This window comes from Acinonyx jubatus, chromosome C2 (genome assembly GCF_027475565.1).
Source record: "Acinonyx jubatus isolate Ajub_Pintada_27869175 chromosome C2, VMU_Ajub_asm_v1.0, whole genome shotgun sequence".
NCBI lineage: Eukaryota > Metazoa > Chordata > Mammalia > Carnivora > Felidae > Acinonyx > Acinonyx jubatus.
The window spans coordinates 93,323,547-93,346,732 of NC_069384.1; the positions used below are offsets into that span (position 1 = coordinate 93,323,547).

The 23,186-nt window shown below is 41.2% G+C and overlaps 1 protein-coding gene and 1 long non-coding RNA gene across 9 annotated transcripts in view; one reads left to right on the forward strand and one right to left on the reverse strand.

Annotated features, from left to right (window-relative positions):
- TNIK (TRAF2 and NCK interacting kinase) overlaps nt 1–23,186 on the forward strand; it is a 392,286-nt gene that overhangs the window by 41,861 nt on the left and 327,239 nt on the right. The gene's annotated exons all lie outside the window — the stretch shown is intronic.
- Nucleotides 317–2,550, reverse strand: LOC113599881 (uncharacterized). Its single transcript, XR_003420820.2, has 2 exons — nt 2,331–2,550; nt 317–2,045 (listed from the first exon to the last, which is right to left on the reverse strand). It is a non-coding gene; the product is annotated as an uncharacterized LOC113599881 (long non-coding RNA).

Sequence of the window (23,186 nt, forward strand, 5' to 3'; positions counted from 1 at the left end):
AATTCATAGCACCTGGAAGAATTAAGTGAGGAAACTGAGGCTCAGAGAGGCTAACAACTAAAGTCACATGTCAGGCACAGTAATGATGGAGTTGGGATTAGATACCAGCCTTGTCCAGCCAGAAAACTTCTGTTTCATCTTTATACTAGTGGTAGTGAAGAGTATGAACTCCATTGTTGGGCAGCTCTGCCCCCCCGGCTTGCTAAGTGCTCTTCGTCTGGTTATTAAATGTATCTGTGCCCCATTTTCCTCATGTGTAAAATGCAATTAGTCACAGTATCCACCGGGCATGTTGTAAGGGCTCAACGAATAGCTCTTTTATGATCACTTTCTTTTATTATTATTTTCTATCACCAAAACCCTTCTGTCGGCTGTAACTTCCTGGTGCTCAGAAAAAGGCTTAAATTCTGGCACACAAAAAAAGAGGAACATCTTTGAAAATCCATTCCGGTTTGTGTGTGTTGTTTGGAAAACTCTAATTAGCTATCTATTTTTTCCCCCGGGATTTTCTTAACCCAGTTTCCATGTTGACACTGTGCACCCTTTTCTCCATGCCCATCCTGGTCACCATAAGCTGCTGTCTGTGTTGTACTCTGGACACTTGATTCCGGTGAAGCAAGAAGCTCTTGATGTTGCCTCACTGTCCCCCTTGCCTTGTCCACACCAGGGAAGAACTGCCCTCCCCTCCGCTGAAGAGCTATTAGAGCTGTCCTATCTTATTTTGACCATGTGGGGCAAGGAAGAACTCAAGTAACTGATAATATGAGATTTCTGAAGAAGTCACTCAGCAAATTTGAAATAGGCTGTTATGAAACCAGATAAGCAGGGCAAAAAAAGCCACCTACTTGCCTGCAGTTATCAGGAAGGGGGAAGACAAAGGATTCAAAGAGAACCAGTTCCCTCGGGGTTTAGTAGTCATCTAAAACTGAAAACTCCTTGCCTTGTCCTTTGTGGGTTCTTCCAGGGCTGGAACACCAGAGATATTCATTAACGAGTCACTGGTGGGGATAAGCTTTGGTGTAATTGCTCAGTTGGCCTTTCCAGGAGTTACTTCTTTCTTGCCTGGCTTTAATGAGCAGTTTTATATACAGATACAGTCTCCAGTAGTCGTAGGATTGATGTCTGGGTCTAATTTAAAATAACCTGAAGTTTTGCTGCTTATCTAAATGAATATTCACAGCAGGAATTCAAGCATGAGTTTACATTGCTAATGTCCTGCAAATCTATTTGTCCAATAACGCTGACTAATTATCCATTCATCTGCACTTGGAGGACCAGTACAAGAAGAGGAGCAGTGAAGTCTTAAAATGATCAAAATTTGAAGCTAAACCTATTGTACCTCCATGAAAATACAAATGGTATTTTTTTTAACTGGGAGACATTAAAACACAGGCAATGCATATGGAAATTTGATGACTTGTTAGTGATCAAAGAAAGCTCTTATTCTTTCTTTCCAGTCACTTCCCCAACCTTGGTGACTGGCAGTGAAATGAAAGCACTGTGAATAGCCAACTAGCACAGTTGACCAATGCCTCCTTTTATCTCCCAGCATTAAGATTATGTTGTCCTGTGGGAGTAGGCATCTACATGTGTAGATGATCCGCTAGGGCTCAGTCTGCCATCAGCCCCACATTTGTGATGGAGATCATGCAAGGCTATCTGAGTGTGGTTTGTTAATGCGGTCTTCAAACTGGGTTCTTCCTTTGACGGGTGGGGTCTGTCCCCCTTTCCCTTTCAATCTGAATGGGTCTGATGACAGCTTTGTTGTATAAAGTATGGCAGAAGTGACTGCCAGTTTTTTGGGCAAAGGTTTTAAGAGACTTCAGCCTTGACTTCCTGCGTATCAGAATACTTGCTCTGGGAGCAGCCAGCTGCCATGTAAGAAGTCCTACTATTCTGAGACTGCCCTGTGGGGAAGAAGTCTAAGATACTTGTTTGGAGAGGTTGTCTGGAGAGAGGGATACCAACCAGTGATCTCAGCAAGATGCCAGCATGTGAGGAAAAGCCTTCAGGTGATTTGAGCTTCAGATGGGAAGCAAGAGCCCCTAGAATCATGACAAATAACAAAAAGCTGTTATTTCGAGCCACTAAGTTTTGAAGTCATTGGTTATCTAGCATTAGAGAACCAGAGTCAGGAGATGTTTATTCTTCACTGTCAGAGGAGAGAATATACTTTGTCCAAAACTGTGTATTTCTACAGTCAGATGCTGAGAACCTCTTTAAACTGATGTTATTGGGGTTCTTTTAAGATTCCCAGTGGACCAAAGAACCCTGTATAAATTGCTGCTCTCATCTGGCTTCTGATTTCTCTTTATTTAACTTTGCCTTACCTGTTTGTTACAAAACTGTGAATATAAATTTCCATTCTTCTGGCATGATATCCATGCAAAGCTAGTGCAAAGCACTGGCCAGAAGAAACACTGGGATGGGTGGGAAGAACCTAGAAATTGGCAGAAAGGACAGAGGAAAAATGATTAGAAGTTAGAGAAAACATGGTGTTCCTACTAAGAATGGAGAGAGAAAGAGAAAACTCCATAATCAAAACTCCTGATTATGGTTAGTTAGAATTTGGCATCCTGAATGAGAAGACAGAGTGACTAGGTGCACTGGTGTTTCTCTGAAAGCCACCAGGCACATGTGGTGTGGAGGAGATGGTAGGATGGGGTTCAATCCCAGCCTTCACCTGTCCATCGAGCTCCTCATCTTCTCAACAATGGGGGAAAGGGGACTATGGTTTGTGTATTTTAAACAGCTTGGAGTTGAAGGCCATGTATATCTGGAGGCTCATGTGGCCCTTCTGTTCACTCAGTGGAGATACATATCAGGAGAAGAATGTTAGTGCCTTTCAGATTTAGTTTTTAACTTTTTCTTCTCAATAATGGGTGATGGTAGATTGAAGTTGTTTTGTTTCTCCAGATGGAGAAAGTGCTGGGCACTTAGGTACTGAGGATTCTAGGGCAAATTACACCCAGGGAACGCATGTTCCTTTTTTTCTTGATGCTTGTCTTGTTGTTGTTGTTGTTGTTGTTGTTGTTGTTGTTGTTTTAATCCCGCTACGTGTTTGCTAAATTTTCAATGTGTTTTGGGTTGCGGGTGCAAGGATAAGTAAGAATCAAGTTGCTTACTGCTAATATTTGTCTTTACCCTTTCAGATTCTGGTTTTCTCAAATTTTACCCCAGAGTGTGAGCACAGAGATAAAAGCATTAATTAAATGCACAAAATGAAAATGAAAATAACTATAAAGCACAGTTTAATCCCCCTCAGGGGACACTAATATAAAAGTATATCAACATTTAGCAGTAAGCAGATGGGGTAGAAACTGTCTGAGAGATGCTTCTTACTCTTATTCCATGAAATACAATTTTGAGGGAGGGGTGCTGATTGGCAATAATAACAATATTTCCTAATGTTGGTACATATATGTAATGCTTTCCCATATATCAGCCTTCATCAGTTCATAGCTGAAGAAAATGAGATTTAGAGATGTTTAGTGTCCTGTTCTGCTGGTCTGGGGTTTAGCCATAGGAGAGGTAAGGGGAAGTGAAAGAGGGCTGGTATGTGTTGTCCGAGCCAGAACCTTTAACATTTCATCTCATTATGACAACCCACTGAGGTAGGTACTGTTCTCATTCTCATCTGACTATCAAAGGAACTGAGGCTCGGAGAAATTAAGTAACACAACTGAGGCAGCTGATGAGTGCCATAGCCTGGATTTGATCCATATCTGCCTGCTTTCTGATATCTTCTGCCTCCAAGAGTACAGAATGTCCATCTTCTTCTTTTCCTTTTTTTAATGTTTATTTTTGAGAGAGGGAGAGACAGCATGGGTGGGGGAGAGGCAGAGAGAGAAGGAGACACAGGATCTGAAGCAGGGTCCAGGCTCTGAGCTATCAGCACAGAGCCTGACAAGGGGCTTGAACTCATGAACCGTGAGATCATGACCTGAACTGAAGTTGGACGCTGAACTGACTGAGCCACCCAGGCACCCCCAGCATGTCCACCTTCTGATACCAAGTAAAGGTCCTTAGTGGCAGAATGAATCTGATGGCCATTACCCAAGCCTCCATGCTGTAGGGGCCTTCCTTGACGAGTCTTGGTCCCCACCTTTGTCAAAGCTTCCCTTGGTGGCTAAATGAGCCACTGTGGTCTTTTCCCTTCATCAGAGCTAAAGCTTTCTTCATTAAATAAGATCAGAAAGTTAGGGCTTTCATAAATAAATGATCCACTTTTGCAAAAACTTTCCAAATTGAATGGGGAAAAAAAAACCCTCATGTAATATTTCAGTTCTCTATGTAGACTTTTCCCTCCTTTCTATTTAATGAAGAAATAGAATTTATACCAGGTACAGAACATAAACGTAATGTGAGAGATATTATGTTTACTTTACCCCGTTTTTTGGAAGAAGCTGCCACCGAGATTATTTTTATGGAAATTATATCTTGTTATGATTCCCGTCATACTGTTATGATTTTCTCTTTTATCTTTAGCCTTTTATGGGCTTGGTTATATCAGGATGTGTGCTTCAGAGTAGGTGTGTCATTCACTGCGGGTTATGAAAGCTGACTCAGAACCATAATTACTGAAGGGATTGGAGACAGGAAGCAGCCATGAGGCACCTGGACTCCTTCCTTTCTGGACTATTGATGAGGCTACAGCAGATGCTCGGATGAGCCTAATGTGGTAGATAGGCACAGCTCACAGCTCTTAGATTCTCATGTGTGTTCCATAGTGGGACATCCCCATGTTTCCTCATGCATACTTAGGGAAGTCCAGCCCGTAGCCAGAGCTTCAAAACACTCGCTAGATGAAAGTTGGAAACATTAAACTCTTGGATGTTCCTGTTCCGCTGGAAAACGGAGGTATAGGCTCTGTTATTCCAGTAGAGTATTTACCCAGTGCCGATTTGCAGAGGGTAGGTGGCTGCTTCGTTGCGTACCTGGCTCTCCCTGCCAGTGTGGAACAGGGGAGGGCGAATATTTGCCTCCCAGACTGTTTAAGGTGCCACAAAGCCAATGAAAATTGCTATTTCAATAATGGTGGCCGACTGTCCCCCCAGCCCCACTCCATTTTAAATGAGAGAAAATGGACCACAGCAACAAGGCGGTTTTCATTTTACAAGCAGAAGAGTTTCTAAATTTGCAACAGATAACTCTGGAAAGTTACTGGAATCTTAGCAGTACTGAAGGTCGTCTAGAGAGATGCTTGCTTTCTTTTTATGACACTCCTGCCAAGATCCTCATCATCCCCTGTGCCCACCTCCCTCCCCTTCCACACTGACTGCTGTAAGAGCCGCCCTCGTTCTCTTTTACTTCTTTCTCCCACTTTCTTTGGCTCAACAGCCATTTCTGCTTTTCCTTCCCCTCTTTTACACACTACATACCAGTGGAGATCCCCTTCCAGTCCCCATCCCCTTCTAACTCCTCCTGACCTTTCCTCTCCTGCCCACTACTGGAAGGGCCTCTTCCTGTGTTCTTCTATCTCTACCCACTTCCGCCCCCTAAACTAAGCTCAGCTGGAAGGGCCTCCTCCACTTCTGCCTTCTTCCTCCTTTCTTCTAGGCTTAGTCTTATGGGATCTATTATGATCCCTACAACCAATTACTAAGCTTGCTATTTCAGGTATTCAGTATTGACCCAGTGAACTGAAGAATATCACACTTCCGTGTGCCTGTTTGCCATCTGTAAAATGGGAACATGGTCTCTTGCTCTGGCTGGTTAACTTGGGGGATCTTTTCTTGCCTTTGGACCATGTTTGCTCTCGGTATGTGGAGTGGCTGCTGCACACCGCAGAACTCTGGGTTCTTCTCAGTCCCTGATGCTGTGTTGGTCTGGCTCCAGAGCCGTGCCAGGCAACTCCTGGAATGCACACTGGCATCAGATTTCTGTCATCTAGGAAGACGGTGTAGTGGAGTAACCATAAGGCTCTGCGATTAATGAATGTCTAGTAGCAGCAGGGACCATCACCGAACCAGTAGCAAGTAGATGCTGTGCTTTTTCTTCTAGCTCTTCTTTGGTCATGGGTTATTGACAACGTAATTATTAACTCGGTTGTGCGTTGTAATCCTGGTTTTATAGGCCCATGTATACCCGTCCGCCTATACTGTGGCATGAAACATAAATTATGATGAAGTTTAGGCCACACAGAGTTTTCCTAACTGCCTTTTCTCCAGCCCTTTCTTTCTTACCTCTGTAGAGCTCTGGTTCTTCTGAGGAGTCAGACAATGATTTCTTTGGCTACAGCTCAGGTTTTTCCTTAATTTCTCACTTGCCTTCCACCTGGTTTGGATTTTCAGGCATGAGCACGACCCTCTCTGTTAAAGTGTGTGATAACTGTGAATTTTTAATTTAAGTAGTATTTCCTAGTAGGACATCATACTCTTATTTCTAGAGAGTAAACTTGGCTAACAAATAGAGTTTTGAGATTCTCTGTCGAAATTGTGGAGGAGAAAACATCTTCTGCATTGGTTATCCATCGTGACCATTATAACCTGCTACAGGGAGTAGAATAGAGTCAGCTGCTCCACCTCTATTTTGAAATTGTTTGAATTAAGTCAGACTGCTGTCTGCCTCTATTTTGTTGCATTCTTTTGCCCTATTGGTGTTAGGGAATTCTTTGTGCATTTGCGTACTTAGTCTTTTCAAGGTATACATTGGTAAAGGAAGGGTAGAAAAATTATAAATCCTTCATGTCGTCCAAATAAGATGTCTAAGAGTCTTATTTATTTCTGAGTTATTTCGTTATCACAGAAGTATTATTGGAGTAGAAAATCGGTAACTTACTATCTGCCTGCTGCTTGAGTAGTTAAAATACTGGGTAATTTGACTAGCTGCATGATTGTTTCTTTTATTTCTTCTCTTCTCTTTTCTTTTCTTTTCTTTTTTTAAATTTTTAAAAAAAATTTTTTTAACGTTTTATTTATTTTTGAGACAGGGAGAGACAGAGCATGAACAGGGGAGGGTCAGAGAGAGGGAGACACAGAATCTGAAACAGGCTCCAGGCTCTGAGCTGTCAGCACAGACCCCGACGTGGGGCTCGAACTCACAGACTGAGAGATCATGACCTGAGCCAAAGTCGGACGCTTAACCAACTGAGCCACCCAGGCTCCCCTTTTCTTTTCTTTTTAAGGTTTTCTTATTTTTAACTAATGTCAACATGGGGCTCGAACCCACATAACCTCAAGATCAAGAGTCACATGCTCAACCAACTGAGCCTGCCAGGTGCCCCTACATGATTGTTTCTATTCTGTGAAATCGCTTTCACAAATCAACCAACATTTAATGAGGGATACTGATTTAAATGTTATTTACAAAGCTAAAAGAGAATGTCTCATTGCTTATCTAAAGCATCCCATCTACCAATTTTTCTTGTGATTTATTTTTAAGTTTAATTGATTAGAAGTTTTCTCTTCAGAGCTAGACTGCCGGCATTCAAATCCTACCCTTATTAATGTGTGACCTTTGACACACAGTGCTTCCTCCTTTCTCTACCTCCGTTTCCTCACCTGTAAAACGGAATAATGGCTGCACCTACCTCTATCACCTTTGCAAACTTATAAAGTCAGCTTTATTGAGTTTCAAGTCAGACCATTCTGAGGACCATTCTTTCTGCCTTAACTATTTCAAAAGAAGATGCTACATTTCAAATTTATAATTACTGAGTTAAAGGTTTGAATTGAGTCAGTGTGTTCCTGGCTTGGCAGAGAGGAAATACTATCTAGAGTGAGAAGAAAAAACTGCCAGAGCCTGGCAACCAAAAGTTCTGGTTTCTACCCCAAGTTCTGTCAATTATGAGCTTGGAAAAATTGCTTAACTACTCTAAGCCTTTGACTCCCTGCCTGTGAAAATGGGGAAAATAATCTTTTCCTTGCCAAACTCACAGGACTCTTAAGAGATTTAATTAGCATAATCAATGAGAGAATATATATGAACTTAAAAAAAATAAACTGTGCGTTCTGTGAAGTTGGTTTGACTGAAAGCTGGCAGGGATTCTAGATTCCTCAGATTTTCTTTAGATCAGTTTTTTTTTTTAACTCAAGGCACAGCTATTTTTAGTAACAGCCAAACATTTGTAAGATCAGATTGCTCATGATTTCTTAACGAATGTGTTATGAAAATTCATTAAATTAATTAACTGATGAAAATTAGTTGCAGTGATGGGAAAAAAGTTGGCAAGTTTTAGTTTTAATTCTTTTTACTTATTGCTTCCAGTGGTTCTCAGTCAGGGGTAGAGGTTTCTGGAAATGTAGGGTGCTGGGGCAGGCATTTTTGGTTGTCACAATAAATGAGGAGTCAGAATGGCATTCGGTGGGCAGGGATGAGGGATGCTAAACCCTTTGCAATGAGCAGAGCAGCCTAGCTTAACAAAGAATTACTGTACTCAGGGGGCGCCTGGGTGGCTCAGTCAGTTAAGCCTCCAACTCTTCGTTCCAGCTCAGGTCATAATCCCCCAGCTCGTGAGTTTGAGCCCCACATCAGGCTCGGTGCTGCCAGTGCAGACCCTGCTTGGGGTTCTCTCTCTTTCTCTCTCTCTGTTCCTCTCCTGCTCACACACTCTCTCTCTTTCTCAAAATAAATAAATAAAAATTTTTTTAAGGAATTACTCTGCGCACAATTCTAATAGTGCCCTCATGAAAAACAACTTGTTACTAGATTTCTATACACGCACATAGGTCATACTATGGGTACATAGCCACTATTACTTGTATAGAAAACAAGTGGCTATGTTTCATGTTTTGATAAATTGGAAATGCTTCTTCCCACTTCTTTTCTACATCGATTTCATTTTCAAGGCTGTAGCCATGTCCTGTGACCTTTTGTCATTGATTCTCTGTAGATGTGTGTGATATAGAAAGCCAGGTGTAGGTCAAGAGTTGTTGCTGTGAAAAACCAGAACAAGTAACACCTCTCACTGGCCATCAATTTCATAGGATGCAACATTCTTTTTTATTTTTTTGGTCTTTAGTGTTTGTTTTCTTTTTATTTATTTTTTGAATAGGTAATACGTGGACATGGCTCAAAAGTTAAAGCAACATAAAAGGTGTACCTTCAAAAGTCTCATTCCAGGGGCTCCTGGGTAGCTCAGTTGGTTAAGTGTCCGACTTTGGCTCAGGTCATGATCTCATGGTTCATGGGTTCAAGCCCCGTGTTGGGCTCTGTGCTGACAGCTCAGAGCCTGGAGCCTGCTTTGGATTCTGTGTCTCCCTCTCTCTCTACCCTTCCCCTGCTCTTGCTTTGTCTCTCTCTCCCAAAAATAAAGAAACATTTAAAAAAGCCTCACTCTTGTGCTTGTCCTAATCTATTCATGTCCCTCTGCCTCCTGTAAGTAGCCATTTTCATGAATTTCTTACCAGGCTTCTCTTGTTTCTTTATGTCAGGAATGGGTATAGAGAGTAATGCCCTCCCTTTTGTAATGCAAAGCTGTTGTGTGTCTGATTGGTATCTCATGTACTCATCGTCGCCAGTGTATCCCTACACTCTTGCCCTGTGTATGAACTGCCCTCTCACCATATATTTAGCTGCAGCAGGTATTCCGCTTGGAGTCATTTCTCCTGGAGCCTCTGATCACTCCGGGTGAACAGCCTGTGCCCTTGGCCAATCCTGGGCTTCCCTTCACTGCCATCCTTTGCCTCTCTGAGTCAGATCTTGCCTGGATCCCCTATCCTCTCTTTCTTAGTTTACTCCCTTATCATCAAGGAACACATCTTTCAGTAGCTTTCGGAGAAAGGGCACTGCATGTCTGAACATGTCATTATCATGCTCTCATGATTTTTTTTTTTTGGATACTTTTCTTTGGTAAAGCATTCTAGGTTGGAAATTATACTTTATGTGTAGAGGAGTGATCATCTCAGTCATGTATAATGAGTGATTTCATTTCCTCCAAAAGGTAGAAACATTAATAAATTTGAACTGGATATGTTTCAAAGTGATTCTACCTACTATGGAGCAATCAGGACTACTAAACAATATAGAAAAATATTCTGGATTTTGGAGAGCTATGCTTTAATCCTGCTGCTACCTAGTCTCTTGTACCAGGAATTAAGAGCATTTTTGAAGATGAGGGAAGGATATCTTTTAAACAGATGACTAAGTGTTGTTGTAAAGAGAGTATTATAGGCATTGTTCACTGTATTACTGTCAATATATAAAGGAAGAAATGTTTATATTTCAGTAACAACATTACTGGCATTTTCCCTTACTACTGAAAACTGTGAGTTATGGTGTGGGTCCTGTTCTTCTCTTTGCATTCACTGCTAGGTGATTCACAGCCAAATTTTATGCCCACCACTGGCATCAAGAAAAAGGACTGGTTAGCATGTCCTTTCATTTCCATTGGGCAACAAGTATATATTCCCCTACCCTTTAGTTTTCTTTACACTGATTGCCTCACTTTCTTTTCTTAATTTTGTTCTGTATGTGTCTTTGGCAACCTCCGCAAATCCTTTTAAAATGAGGTGGGGGCAGCAATAACGGAATACACAGGCCCAGCCTCACGTGGACTTTCTAAAAACAGCATTATTTACCATTCAATTTTTAAAGTCTTTCATGCTGCCATATTCGTGGTAGAAATGGTACCAGTTATCTTTAGTCATTATCGCAAGAATGCTGAACCACTAACTATTCAAAAGTAAGTATAAATGGAAACCTATACAAATACATGGTCATTAACATCTCTTGTTTGAAGGGTTTAACACCCCACATAGTTTGTGAATTTTCCTGTTAATTGAGAAGTAACTGCTGACTTACATTTTACAGGTCCCTAAGAAACAGGGATCCCTATGCCTGGTTCCAGGAGTAAATAACAATAGCAGTAGCAGCAATGACAATAACAGCTAGCATTTATTGAACTCTTGTTTTGTGTGAGACACTGGGCTACATTTAAATGCATTATGTAATTCTTCCAACAGCCCTATGAAGTTGATATGAAATTGCTTCTTTGCTCTTTTATGTCAATTCCCCATGGAACCCCACATTTAGATTCATCTGACCATCTCCTTCTCATTGGGCCTTTGCATTGCTGAGCCCTCCTGGGGAAAACACTTCCACGGTGTTTATTAGTGCTCCTGGACATTCTGTAAGATGGCTGTTCCTGCTTCCTGCTCCCCGATGCCTTGCTCTGAGCCATACCCGGGGGCCATGCTAAGACTTCACTGCTCCACTCGCCCCCTGCCTTCTCTCTCTGCCTGACCTACGTCTTGTGTTGACAGAACTTTGAACTCTTTCTTCCTTCAATTTCCTGCCCTTACACCTATGGACATGTTTCCCTCAGAACTCACCCTCTCCTCTTTCCCCATCAGTGTGCATCAGAATCACATCGGAACTTTAGAAAATTATCAGCTTGCTCCCCGTCGTTTAAGAGGATAGTACAGCAGGTGGGGTCCAGCTGTGTGGGGGTTGTAAAATCTTCTCCGGAGATTCTGATGGGCTCCCTGGGTAAGAATCACCGGGTTGAGGCCTGGAAGACAAAGTGCCTCTTTTGCTCAAGAGTGATCTCTCACTAGGCTCTGGTTCTTAGCCCTTCTTTTTTTTTTTTTCTTCTAGGGCTAGACCTGCTCCACCATTATTCCCTTTTGTCTTGAATATTCCTTGGTCTTCCTTTCTTTGCTTCCCTCACTGTAGCTTCAAACACAGATTTGGATTCTTCTCTTGATCTTGTGATCACTGGCCTATGTTTCTCCTGCCATTCTTAGACAAGCCTCATAAAGAATAGTTCATAGTTTTTGCCCTATGTGATTCAGACTTTGGTTCTGCCCAAATCGCTCTGGTAAAGATCATCAGTGCTCACTAGAAGCCAAATCCAAAGGGTGCTTTTGGGCTCTGTCTCATCTCAGCTTCTTCGAGGCATATCATGCTCAGGAGACTCTTCCGTTGCCTTCTTTGACACCATCCACTCCTTCTGTTCATCAATCTCTTCCATATCCTGGGTGTTTCTACAAATTTTTTCAGCAACATTGGGAATAAAATAGAATTTTACTTGTTTTTAGAAAACGGAGTAGGGGGAGAGTATAGATGGAGAAGAAATGTCTTCCTGGCAGTGATCTGAATCTAGCATTTTCTCTGAGGAAAATGAGAACTTCAAAGGAAGAATTTGGTGTGATTTCTTAAAACCTCTATATATCTCTAAATATGAAACTAAAAGCAAACTTATAATTTTAAGTCTTTGGTTTAGTCCGAAGATGGAAAGTGAGCTGTGGGTCCAGAGTATGGTTTCCACCAATTCAAGAAAACCTGTCAATACTTGGATCCACTTTTGAGTCTGGTAAGCTTACCGGAAGCTAAGTCAGAACTTGGCCATCCTTGTGTACATATTCCTGGGAGAGCTTTACTATTTACGTATCCTGTGGCACTGACAACAGACCTATTTCCAGAACGTGACTGGACAATTATGTGCTCCCCAGAGCAGGACAACCCATCAATCAGCATTCTTCACTTCCTTCTGCTTTCTTTTTTTTTTCTTCATTCTATCTTACCTCAACTCCCCCACTGCATGCAAAAGTAAAGCATGCTTGGTATAGGAAACATGGAAAATACTGAAGAAGAATGGAGAACACAACAAAGTTTATTATCACCTGTTACTCCATCATTCAGATATAGACACCACTAAACATGTTAGTACATTTCCTCTCAGTGTTCTTATGCAGACATTCATATACAGGTTTCTATTAATTAAATTGGATAAAACTGTATGTAGTGTTGTTTATTCTGTACTTTCTGGCAGTGATCTTTATTCTGTCATGAAAAATTCTTATCAACATGATTTTTTTAATGGCTGCCTAGTATTCTAACATTGAGATGTTCATAATTTATTTAACCAGTCCCCTGTTGTTGAACATTTAGGCCATTTCCAATTTGTGCTCTTATAAATAATGCTACATTTAATAATCTTGAACATAATTGCTCATGCATTGCTGATTATTTCTTTAGGACATATTTCTAGATGCTGAATGTTGCTGGATTTCAGAGTGAGACCAGCATTCTTGCGATTGATTGGCCTGCAGCTAAACCAGCCTCCAAGAGGGAGGGAGGCTCAGGGGCCGAGGGAATTTGCCTACTGCTGTTCACATCTGCTTGAGATCTTCTAGATTGCATGCTGGCTTTCAGAAGGAGGCTTTAAAGAATTTCTTTAGGAATCCATAAATGGCAAGCACTGCCACAGTGAAATTGAACACATACGCTTCAGAATAAATCCCTATTGGCTAGAGACTGGTTTTGAATTCTGTCTTCTCTGCATGTTTTGGAGGAGTTCTAAATTATTTCAGAGAACAGCAGCGGAGCACCTACTATTTGTCAGGCACTCTGCTTACTTACGGGGATACAGATGAAAATAAGCCTTCAATGGGTTGACTTGCAGTGTAGGAGGCAGATAGGGAGAAGGTTTATGTGGGTGAGAATTGCCCTAAGGGCACAGGAAAGAGTCTCCAATTCTTCAGGCTAAGGGCTGCACAGATGATGTCTGAGTGGAATCTTGAAGAACAAGAACTATCTATTTATTTATGTTTATGTATTTATCTTGAGAGAGAGTGCGTGCTTGTGGAGGGGAGAAGTGGGAAGGGACAGAGAGAGAGGGAGAGAGAATCCCCAGCAAGCTCTGCACTGTCAGCGCAGAGCCCCATGCAGGGCTCGACCCCACGAACTGCGAATCACGACCTGAGCCGAAATCAAAAGTCGAGTCGTACACTTAATCCACTGAGCCACCCAGGCGACCCAGAACTATTTATTTTTGCAGAGAAGTGAGGGTGTTCTGGGAGGAGGGAATGACATGTGCAGAAGCTTGGAGTTGTGATGGTGACTTGACAAGTCCAGGAAATCATGGAAACCTTCCCATAAGTGGTGTCTGGGCAGAACTTCCCAACCTCAGTGCCACACAAGGTAACACATCTGCATAGACAGTGACTCTGTCAGTCCTAGGGCCTGAATCCCTAGGCCCTGGGCAGGTTCATCCTTTACCTCAGTGTGCCATATGAAAAAGTCAGGTAACACTGGTTTGGGCACATGGCAGAAGGATAATGGCCAAGAAGGTGGAAAGTTGGGCTGGGTGCAGGTTGTGAAGGTCTGTGTGGGCCCCGCAACGGGGAATCTGGATTCCGTCATCAGCTATTTAGGGACAGTCCTTCTATTACAGACTACTGTGCAAGGAGAAGATATAGGTCCTCGAGTTGCAGACAGAGACACATGCAGCTGGCTTACAATTTTGCAATCTTAACAATTCCACAGTATGCATTCTTTCCCCCTAGATAACAATTTGATGCTATTAGCTCTGCACACTGACCTGTTTCACACCTCTTTGGGGAAAATACAGCAATGTTGGAATTACACAGTGGAAACTTGCTGTCGTGAAGTCTGTTTTGAGCTGGCACAAGGTGACAGTCTAAGGAGGACTGATTTGAAAAGTGCTAATAGTAAAGCATCAGTTATTTTGGTGTCTCCAAAAGTTCTGTGCTATTTACTGTGACTGGTGTGAAAAGAATCAGTAAATGAGAAAATTGTGTTTGGGCCAACATCAATTCAGCCTCCACGTATTGCCACTGTATTTTCTCCTTCCAGCACTTCCAGCTCTACACATATCACTTCATCTCTAAGATCTAAGAATTCTGCAGCAGCAAGGTTAAGAAAAAAAAATGTTAGGATGCCTAAAGAGGTATTAGGACACGCTTTGCTTTACTATTTTTGTGTCTTGTAAATGTTGTAGATCTTGACCATAGAACTAAGCAGAAAAGAAAAAAAAGTGTTTATGTTGTGTTATAGGAATAGTTTCATTGAGAAGTTACATACTGATGTCTCATGTGTATGGATTGTCTGAATGTATTTGGATTTTAAGAAAGTAAACAAGCCTTTGCGTATGTATTTTCTATGAAATATAAATGTATTACAGTGATATTTCTGTTTCAAAGGTAAATACAGTTTTTAAATATATTATCATTTTGCAAGTCCATTTGTTTGCAAGGAGGAGTTAATTTTTTTTTTTTAATTCTTTTAAGCTGAAGTGTAGTTGACACCAGGAGGAATTTTATTTTATTTTCTCTTTGTTCTTAACTAATGGGACTTCAAGATTAGGGGGACATAGGGTTCACATGAGTAGCTGAACAATGAGCATATTTTCCTGCCAGTTACCATGGGGTATTTAGGAACCTTGTTTCCTGAAGCCCACCCCACATTTTTCTGAGCAATGGTATAACATGAGTCAGAGACACTCAGAAATACCATATTAAAATTCAGAGACATTTCTGTTGTTGTCCAACTTCTTAACCCCCTCCGCATACTAACAGAAAGGTAAGTAATGTACTTTTTGGTCTGTCACCTCTCTCTGTCCATCAATCCAGCCATAACTAATAACAGCGGAGTTCGGCAGACCGTGGAAAACAAGGCAGGCATTCAGTAGGAAAATCACAGACAGATGCCCTTAGCACTCTTGTATCGAAGGCTTTAGAGACTGACACGTCAGACCTGCAGTGATTCGTGAGGGTGTGAATAGACTTACCAGATGTCACATTTCAGAGGTTCTCAGATGAAGTTTCTGTTCCTTAATCTCTTTCTTGCCACCCCTTGCCCACTTTCTGGTCATCTTGTGATATCGACATATTCCTGGCAATTCAGACTCTTGGTGGGAAGCAGGTTTATCTTAATTTTTATAAACATACTTGCTGGAAAGTAAGTCTGAAAAAACAGCCTATGCCTAATGGATTGATATTTCTTTAAGTCTTCCGTATTGGTCTATTTATATATTCTACCTTTAATGATATCATCATTGGACTTACAATCCACAAAAATAATGGATTGAGTCTAAAGAAAAATGTTTAAAAAATGGCCTTCTGAAAGTCAAATTAGTCAATCAGCAATGGTCAGGAAGTGGGGACACCTTGATTCTATTAAGTCTTCTTTTCTTCTTGCTACTTGCTGTCTTTAACAGCTAGAAAATTTCAATTCTTATAAGATGGTATCTGCCCATCTATGAATAATTGATATGTAACTATTTATAAGGTAGATGAGGAGTTGCCCTGGCACTGAGGGTCTACCTGTGGTGGAATTGGTTGATCTAGCATCGTAAATCATTAATAAACTTTTATCTTTTTGTCTTCTGAGAATCAGCATAAAAGCTGGTGAACCCAGTTCTTCAAAAGTTTAAACAGAGTTACCATATGACTGAGAGGTTCCATTCTTAGGTATTATATGCCCAAGAGAAGTGAAAACATACATCTATTCAAAAGTTGTACATGAATGCGAGCAGCATTATCCATAATAGCCAAAAGGTGGAAACAACCCAGATGTCCATGAGTTGGTGAGTGGATAAACAAAATTGGTATCTCCATGTAATAGAATATTATTCTGCCACAAAAAGGAATGAAATACTGATACATGCCACGACATGGCTGGACCTTGAAAACATTATGCTAAGTGAAAGAAGCCTGTCACGAAAGGTCACATATTGGATGATTTCATTCATATGGAATGTCCACAACAGGAGAATGTGCAGGGGCAGAAAGTAGATTAGTGGTTGCTTAGAGCTGAGGATGGGGAGATGAGGGGGTGGTAGCCAAAAGGTATAGGGTTTCTTTTTGCAGTGGCGAAAATAGTCTAAAATTTACCACAGTGATGGTTGCACATATCTGTGAATGTACGACAAACCAGTGAATTGTATATGTTAAATGGTGTTTTATGGTTTGCAAATTATATCTTAATCAAGTTGTTTTTAAAAAAGCAAGAAATGGTAAATGTGAGAAACATAATGTTAAAGGTAGCAGTTGCCCTGGGAAGTGGGAGGGAGGGTTTACCAGGGAGGGGCATGGGGCATCCAGATGATTTAGAGATGGTGGTAATGTTCTGTTTCCTAAACTGGGTGGTGAGTACATGGATATTCACTGTGTCTAATTTATTATAATTTTTATATATACTGCACACATATATCATAAGTACTCTTGGTATCTATGATGTATTTCATGAATAAAAAGAAATCTGTGATCCAAAAAAAAAAAAAAAAAAAAAGCTAGTGAATCATGGAAACAATCTCTTTTCAGTATCTAATTTTTAAAAATCAAATGTCATTCCATGGATACTTATTGCTTTGTCTCATTATCATCATTACTATCATCAATTTTCTAGTATCTCTTGAGTGCCTGTGTACATCCCGAGTGCTCTATGCAATATAAAGGAGCATATAACATGGTCTCTGTGTTTGGAGAAGGGATATTAGTAAGCGTTGTAATAATTGTGATCATTCATTAGGGGCCTGTTAAATGCCAAGCACTGTTGGAGGTGATTTATGTGCAATCTTTTAAAATTTAATTCCTATAATGACACTGTGATATGTGTATGATAATTCCGATTTTACTGATGACAAAACTAAGGCTTGGGGCAATTACGTGTTCAGAATCACAGAGCGAGTTAGTAAGGGATAGATTTAGAATTTCAACCCAGAATTTCATATCAGAGTCTATACTCTTCCTGACCATGTCATGTTAGCATTTGCTTTACCAGTATTTTGTGAACTTCTAAAACCCATGCCCCCTTTGATAAACTTTATAAAAAGATCCTATCGTCTCTTCAGTTGAGAATCACGCTCTTTATCTTTCATGATCTGCTAAGATCACTTTATCAAGCCGTATATTCTTCAGTTTGTAATGAACAGAGTATTTGTTTTCCAGGTATAAAATTACACTGGATATGCATTTTCAAATGACATATTTCTTCTGGAGTTTGGACATGCTCTCCCCTCAACACACAACCTTGAGAATCTTGAGAGCTAGGCTGTTTTGCCAATCTGAGAATCCATTTTCAAAAACAGTGTTGGATCAATGCTAGCTGAGCAGCATAGCAGGTAGCTTTCACTGGAATATAAATAACAGAATTGTAGATAGAAGGGCACTTAGAGACCATCAGTATAGGAGTGTCATTTTTCAGACAAGGGGGACCTGAGCTTAAGAGTAACCAAGAAGACATGAAACCCTATCTGATCGCTGATGACCTCTAAAAGTCATGAACTTTGTGAATTTGTGAGTCATCTCATGAACCAAAGAAGAGAAATGTCATGAGGTTTGTTCACCCATCTGTTCATTAATTATGCTCTGATCTCCAACTCCATGCTGGCCTGTGTCCCAGTGTCCCAAGGGCTTTGCATTAGAAACGTGCAGGATGTAGTCTACCTTTGCAGAAGTCATGGTCTTTTGGAGGATAGAGGTAAAGAGGCCCAAATTAGAGTGATAATACTATAAAATATAGGTGGGACACCTGTTTCAACCTTGGTGGGGGAGTTACGATGTCAGAGAAAGAGATTTCCAGTAGTCAATACTTGAGATGAATCCCAAAAGTTAACATGGAGTTGAGAGAAATGTGGTATATTAAGAGAAGTGCTTATCATTTGGCAGAAGGCACAAGGAGATGATGCTGAGAAAGTAGTCCTGGGACATGTCATGAACGCCTCTCACTCCCTCCTTACCCACAGGTAAAGGGAATTCATTGGCTCATTCAAAACAGGGGGAAGGGTGACATGATCAGATTTGCTGTAGAGATTTCTCTGGTAGCACTATCCAAGGATGCACTGGGGAGGAAAGGACAAAGTCAAGGGGAAAGATGGTTTTTCTCAGTTGAGAGGTATGAAGCAGTCCCTGTGTGGCACACAGAATCAATTGTAACATGCTATTTTATGTACCAAAAGAAGGAAACTGGTATCTTAATTTTCAGCTGTATCTCAATTCCAGAAATGTTAAAATATGGAAAAAAATGTGTATTTTAGAATTGCTGAAATGCAGTTGTCAAAGAATGAGTGCATGAATCTTTTCTGCTGTTTCCTGTGTAGACTTTGAAGGGAATAAATACCTGAGAAATGAACATTACACTCGATTTCTAAGTTTTGCGGCTTCCCTTAGTTAACACTTCACTCAGTTGAGATTACGAAAGAAGCGACTGATTGTTTTCCTTGAACACTTGTTCTTTTGTGGGTGTAACGATCCCTCTCCATAGAAATTTTGGGAAAAAAGATTTCAGAAGTGGCTGAATCAGGAAGCTGCTCTATGGGGGTGACATTATTCTATTTAGATTTCAGGTGAAAGTGTGGAGGCTGTGCTTGTGGACCTAATGTTGACCCCCTATGGGACCATGCTGTAACTCAAGAGGCGGGGTTTAAAACTCAGTGTTAAAGTCGGGGCTTGATTGAAAAGAAATACCCTGGGATAATTTACAGTTCTGCCCTCGGGGGCACTCCTGAAGGGAAATTGCTGTTTGCCTGCTTAGTTTACGTGTCTGGTGATTGCTCTCTCCTGCTGCAGCTGGGTATTTCCTGATCCTCAGGCCTGCCTTGTCTGTTCTTCCCCCACATTTGCTCAGTGGGATTCCAGCCAGGAATGTCTAAGAGACAAGGGCAGATGGGTCTGCGCTGACCTCGAGATTGCATTTTGCTGCTGCGGCTGTTTTGCTTCAGTTCACACCATTTGGGGGCACTTCTACAGGCAGAATTCAGCAAGGACTGCCAAACTTAGATATATTCTTCACATTCTCCGTGTGTTTGTACTTGTGTAATGAACAGGGTGCCCTGAACTAGGAGAGAGGGTTGAAAGGGCTGTCTGCCCCTAGACACATCAATAAAGTGTCCCTCTTAGGGTGGTTCTTAGAAATGTGACTTATATGGGCATGTTACATTGTGTCGAAGGGAGAAAGCCATTGTCTTTACTGCAAAATAAGATAGAAACAGACTAGGATCGTTATTTTTGTGCCTGGTAAAATGGTTGAAAGTTTCCTTTCTTTCTTTTTAAAAATTTTTTATTAATGCTTATTTATTTTTGAGAGAGAGAGCGAGCGAGCAAGCAGGGGAAGGACAGAGAGAGAGGTAGACAGAATCCGAAGCGGGCTCCAGGCTCTGAGCTGTCAGCACAGAGCCCGACCCAGGGCTTCAACTCACAGTGAGATTGTGACCTGAACCGAAGTTGGACACTCACTCAACCAACTGAGCCACACAAGCACCCCCAAATTTTCTTTTCTTAATAGACAAAAGAATGCATTTGAAAGGTCCTTGTGTATGATAATTGATTTTTTTTTTTTATGCGTACAAGTTAGAATCAAGACTGATGGTCTTTGGGCAGATCAAGGATGTGCAGTTTTCATATGCTGAATTGCTGCATGTTCATTATGTCACTATGCCTTTCTCTTAGGTGGGACCCTAAGATTTTGGGGATTTCTGTCATTTGCTTTTGTCTGGTTGTGTTGACTCCGGGCCTCCTCCCCTTTCTCATAGCCACCAGTTTGGCTATTGTGACAATTTAGAGAACTGTGGATGCTAGAACTTGCTTGAAACACCCAGCTGTCCATCAGTCTCTTCATGTATCCTTTGCCCTGCCCCTGTCCTGACCTTCCCTGCCCAATTTTTAGTCCTTGTGCTGTGTGACTCCTACCATTTACATTTGTGTAAATGCCACTTTTCAACATCTGGGCACAAACTTAGGTCCCTAAACAAAATATTCCTTTTTTTCTTACCTATTAGAAATAATTTCTCCCTTCTCTGAACTGCCAAGGCTTCATTTGTGCTTGTTTGGGTGCTTAAGTATTTGTTAACTTGTGTCACAGATACAGGCATTAATTTTTCCTAAAAACCGGACATTCTGCTTAAGAAGCTACCTGGGGCAGATTGGTTTCCCTCCCTCCCTCTCTCCCTCCTTCCCTCCCTCCCTCCCTCCCTCCCTTCCTTCCTTCCTTCCCTCCTTCCAAGAAAAATGATAATATGTTACATGTCAACAGCAAAGCAATTTTTTTAAATAATGGCTAAAACAGTTAAAATACCAATAAGTAAGCTCTTTCATTAGGATATAAAATATTAAACCTTAGTTTCCTGATCACTAAGGACGCTGCAGCTATCAGTATCCCAACTACACTGTCTTTGTTGGCTGAATTTGGCACTTTGCAAAATGATCTACACATCCTTCTGCTGTTCCACCAGCTGTTTTGAGTGTAACTTGAAGCTTTTCTCTCACATTGTGTTTTGGTTAAAATGTTGTTTTGAGCTTTGGAATGAAATATGTATGTTTTTTCTGTGTACACACTGGCCAGAACTGTTCTATTGAGAGATGGGTACAGTTTTTGCAGCTTTAGAATTGAAAACCTAGAGGCATTCTGGGAAACTGTGAGGGGGGCAGGTGTTCTTGCTTAGTGGTTTTCTCCCTCTACTCATACTCCTTAAGCTCATTGAGGGCAGGGTCCACACCTGATTGATCTTTGTGTTCTCTGTAAAACCCTGGTAGTTGCTTAACATTTTTTCAAATGAGTTAGTCGATTCTGTGAGGACTTGAAAGGAGGTTTTGAGCTGTTACTTTGTTAGAATTTTAGTCAGTCTTCAGCAATTGTAGAGTATAGGGAACTTCTAGGTCTTGAAGTTCTTTTCTCAGTCATTTGGCAGGTTTATCCTGCTATCTGTTACAGTTTTGTCAAAGTCTTGTCCCCCCATATTATGGCCTTATATACAATCACTAAAAAATTTTGGCCTATAAGTATCTTGTGCTAAAAAATAGAAATAGATATTTGTTTTGTTTTGTTTTCTTTTTAATTTGAGAGAGAGAGAGAGAGAGAGAGAGAGAGAGAGAACAAGGGAGAGGGGCAGAGGGTGAGAGAGAATCTTAAGCAGGCTGCATGCTCTGCATGGAGCCCAACAAAGGCCTCACTCTCACGACTTGAGCTGAAACCAAGAGTTGGATGCTTAACTGACTGGGCCACCCAAGCTCTTTCCATCAGTTGACTGATTATGGTTATTGTCATACACAAATACCCCTTCCCATAATGCATGCAGAGATGATATAAAACAAAGAAAAATAGTTTGTCCTTAGGCCTGAGAGTCTAGGTGGGAGGTAAGTCATCCCAGCCAGAATGGTCTGTGTGGGGTGGGTCTTAGAGATGCTGGATGCATTCCATATAAAAATGTGGATTAGGAGTGGGATGGCTCCTTGACTTTTCTCCAGTGTCAGGTAAGTAGTAACTCAGAGGTTATTCTTCCCTTATGAAACGGAGGTGAGTGTACTGCCATTCGAGCTCATGTTGAAGGATTATTGAAGGGTCAACTGAGAGTCTGGATATTAGATTCCTTCCAGATAACCATATGTTTGGATTCCCTTCCCTGAAAAAAATGCACATGCTTAAAACATGGAATCTAGTTTCAGGAGGTTCACAGACCCTCATGGGTACAGGTTAAGGATTATTTGATAGAGGGGCACCTGGGTGGCTCAGTCGGTTAAGTCTTTGACTCTTGATTTCAGCTCAGGTCATGATCTCATGGTTTGTGGGTTTGAGCCCCATGTTGGGTTCTGTGCTGTTGCCACAGAGCCTGCTTAGGTTTCTCTGTCTCTCTCTCTGTCTCTGTCTCTGTCTCTCTCTCTGCCCTTCCCCTGCTTGCACTCTCCTTTTCTCAAAATTAAATAAACATTAAAAAAAGAATTATTTGATAGAATATAGTGTAGGGGAGGAAAAAAAACCTTTTTTCTTTACCCATCTTTGGTTCATTGGTTGGGGCCCTGCTGATTAGACTGATAAAAGAAAGATTAACAATAGAAACACAAAATTTTTAAAACATGTACATTTTGCATACACATGAGAGAACTCAGTGATGAGTAACTCAAAGGAATGGTTAGAACTTGGACTTAAAATAACACCTTAACAGAAAAGCAATAAATTTGTAGAGAAGTGACAAGACAAAGAGAAAGGGTCTTGAGCTTCCAAGAGCACAGACTGTGGAAAGGTGAACATATAGGGGAAACTAATGGAAGATAAGGGCCCATTTGTAAGATTTGCTATGTAGATTCCTCTGGTGTGTTTCCGGACTATAAGAGTCTAGAGTTGTCTCTGAGGACTGGTAAGAATTGTTCTGCCCTTCCTGGTAGGGAGGGAAAGGGCAGAGAGTTTGTGTGTCTGTTTCTTTTCATTTGTCTTCAGCTGAGAAGAATCCGTCAAAGTGACATATTTTGGGGTAGCATATTCTGAAGCTCTTTAATAGCTACAGGACAGCACATTTATCTCATGAAGGGCATGTGTTAGGTTAACATGCATCCTGTCAGCTAATTAGGTTGGTGGTCTTAGACTTTCACCTGAAAGAGGTGGGATCACCAACATCACCCAGCATCCAGTTCTTTGAAAGCAAATGCCAAGTGCAGTTTGTTGGCAGCTTCTGTACCTAACCAAGGCATTTAGTTCTGTTAATTGGGTGGCTATGTGGGAGACTCTGT